At 42.7% G+C, this 3,464-nt stretch overlaps 1 protein-coding gene across 1 annotated transcript in view; it reads left to right on the top strand.

The window, feature by feature from the left end:
* LOC102206834 (sodium channel protein type 5 subunit alpha-like) overlaps positions 1-3,464 on the top strand; it is a 261,018-nt gene that overhangs the window by 167,053 nt on the left and 90,501 nt on the right. The window lies entirely within an intron of this gene.

The raw sequence follows: 3,464 nt of genomic DNA, 5'->3' as shown, positions 1-3,464 counted from the left end.
TGTGTGTGTGTGTGTGTGTGTGTGTGTGTGTGTGTGTGTGTGTGTGTGTGTGTGTGTGTGTGTGTGTCCCGCTGCTTACTCATTACATCTGCCTGGTTGTGACAAAAATAATCACGTGTGTCTCGCGCACACACTCACACAGTCCGTGTCATCCTCTCTCTGCTGATGTTACTGTTATTACTGAGTGCTGATGTCGACAACCCCTGTTTGGGAGCCAGCAGCATTCGCACACACACACACACACACACTTACTTGCTGACCCGAGTAGTTTTTCATTGCTCAGTCAATGAATCAGCACGCGCAGACACACACGCACAGTGGAGAACACAGTGTCTAGACCTTAAACTTGCCATCTCTTCGTTCTCACAGACATAACTGTTTGGTGAGGAAGCGAGCGAGTTTGCTGGCTGAACTGGATCTCAGACCTAGATCTCGGCCCACAGACTAACGCCTGTTTCACAACAAAGAGTGGACAGTTAGTCGTGTATAATTTTAAAAAGCAAGCTAAACGTAACTCGTGCTAGGATTAGGAGATGAAGCAAAGTAACTTACCTGATTAAAGTGTGCTCTGAAAAGTTCAGGTGAGACATGTCTGCCTTTAAGACCCTCCACACAGAACTTGTATAAAAAGATGAATGCAGTCAAACCACTGTTGATGATGTCGCACTCAAATTAGTGATTTGGCTGCTGCAATGCTACCAAGCTTGGTTAGTGGTTCGTATCAGTAAACTATAGAGTTCAAATGCACAGACACTCAATCATTCAAAGCACAGGAGCTCAGACTGTTTGGCAGGAGCCATATTATTGGTCACATGATGTCATTAAAAATGCTCCAAAAGGCCACTCAGCTGAGGTGAAGCCTAGCAAACAGCTCCAGCTGCCTGTGAGGTGGAAGTGAGCCTCAAGTGGACAACAGAGGAACTGCAGCTTTATCATTTCTGTGTTGGTTTCCACTTGTTTTATTTGTCTAATCTTCATATTTTATGGAGACCTAAAGCATTATTACGCTGCACTTTATTGTGGCGGGATTACTCGCTACCTGACTGGCGAGTTTTGTTCACAGCCAATGTCAGGACAGCTGTTTGTAAAGTAACCTAAATTTTAAACTGTATTATTGATATTTATTCTCATTGGCCTATTTTCAGTATTCAATACAACCCTCCACTCCCCACCCCAAAACCTAAATAAATTGTACAATGATTAATTTAATAACAAAATGCTAATGAAGCAAATGAGATACAAATGAAAACTAATATATGCAAATTAATATTGTCCTAATTTTCAGAGCAAATCTATGCATATATGTATCTCTTAAAATAATAGAAAGGAAGGAAAACTGTGATCTGTTGATTTCTTTTTAATAGACTGATTTATGGGAGAAATGTACTTGTACAATGTAATGTAATATGTTTACTGGTTTAATTTAGGTTTTTTTTTTTCATGCTTGAACTTTGCCATGATTTCTGAAAGTTGTATGAAGCATTGCTGTGGTTGGTGCACTCCATGTGGTGTTCCTGTTCATTTTGTCTTGCATTTAAAAACTTTAGAAATAAAACAGGGGAAAAAAATCAGTCCATGTGTTTTTATAATAAAAATAAATCTGAGGGATGTTCGCTGAGCCTCAGCGTTCAGAGAGTTTACCAAATATTTCTTGCATAATAAAATAAAGCGTTCTGAGAAGTGATGTGATTTTTAGCTGGAGCCCAAAGGCAGCTGCTGACATTTGACAGCTGAACTGTGTCTAACTTGATTAATGTCACTCCGCCTGATGTCAGCACACCGTTACACTCTGTGCACCGATCAGTAACACACACTCTTTAACAACAGAGCGCTGATAAATGTGACTGCTGAACCCACAGAACATGCAAACTCAGGCAGGATTCAAACCAGCAACCGCCTCTTTGTCCTCCACATCCTGACCCTCCTCCTCCTTTCTCTTTTCCTTTATTCTTAGTTTTATCTTCCTCATCATTCTTCTTTTATTCTTCCCCTCCTTCTCCGTTACCCCATTTCTCGTCTTCTTCTTCACTTCTCTTCCTTTTTCTTTCATTTCTCCACTTTAGCCTCCTTCTAATTCTTCTCTTCCTCACCTTCTCCTCTTCTTGTTCTCCTTCTGTTAAATTTGTTTAAATTTACCTTCTTTTCAGACTGATTCATTTCCTCTTAATCTTTGATTCTATGTATTTCTTCACCCTTTGGTTCTGAAAGAGCCTCCTTCATCATTACATCAAACACACACACACTTTACCTGTGTGTGTGTGTGTGTGTGTGTGTGTGTGTGTGTGTGTGTGTGTGCGCGCGTCTGCGTGCGAGCGAGCGAGAGCAAGAGAGAGGCTCTCCTGATGCCAGTAATAATAACAGCATGATTGTTGAGTAGCTAATCAACGCACTACAGAGTTAATGAGCCCATAAAAGAGGATCGAGGTGTGTGTGTGTGTGTGTGTGTGTGTGTGTGTGTGTGTGTGTGTGTGTGTGTGTGTGTGTGTGAGAGAGTATTTTAGAGAGAGGTAACCCCAGAGCCTCTGATTTTCTGTAGCACCCAAACACAGAAATAAAACTGAAGTGAAAACTCACTTTTTAGGAGACGTACATGCACACATTTTTCATACAAACTGGTTGTGAAACACACACAGGCTGAAAAACACACATGCACACACACACGTGTGTCACGTAGCTTGTGTCACATCGAGGATCCCCTCAGTCTGGAACAACAAGCAGGGAGAGGAGCTGCTGCAAAACACGAACACACACACAGAGTGGAAGAAACCCACACTTTAAATGTAGCAACCACACAGACACACGTGTGATGTACAGCAGAGCGAGGCAGACCCTGGATGAGCTGAGGTCTGCACTGAGAGGCAGACAGAGAGGCTTAAGAGATCAAACCAGAGGAGCAGCCAGCTGAGAAAAAGTCTTATTAGACTTTCTAAAATCACCAAATCAACACTGAGAGACTCTGTCTGTCACACAGGTCTGTCACCAAGTCCTCAGATCACTGCTGCCTAAAAACTCACACCACTCAGAGATGTTGCAAAGAGGGGAATTAGCTTTAAAGTCCGACACTGTTACTTGTATCAGGCTCTAAACGTGCTTCCTTCTGCTGTAAAGCCGAGATTTGAACCTGGGAGTGTATGGGGACTGACTCAGTGCTGGAGACAGCCTCGAGTGGACATTAGAGGAACTACAGTTCGTGGTACGTTCTGTGCTAGCTTCATCTTTCAGCTGTTTGAAAGATGCTACACGTCATGCTAACTGACACACATGCTAAAGTTAGCATAGCAGGTCAGTGTGCTGGAACGTCCTTTTATTCTGGAGCAGCTGAAATCCTGCTGGTGTTTAAAGAACTTGTGTACTTCAGCAGCAGTTATACGAGGTGACGTGTGTGTGTGTGTGCGTGTGTGTGTGTGTGTGTGTGTGTGTGTGTGTGCAGCACGTAAGATCGACAGCGCACATTGTGCTTTGAG

Source organism: Pundamilia nyererei, unplaced genomic scaffold (assembly GCF_000239375.1).
Source record: "Pundamilia nyererei isolate P.nyererei 1_Seehausen unplaced genomic scaffold, PunNye1.0 scaffold00357, whole genome shotgun sequence".
Lineage (NCBI taxonomy): Eukaryota > Metazoa > Chordata > Actinopteri > Cichliformes > Cichlidae > Pundamilia > Pundamilia nyererei.
Note: the sequence above shows the minus strand (reverse complement) of the source record. Positions and strands in the feature narration are given on the sequence as shown.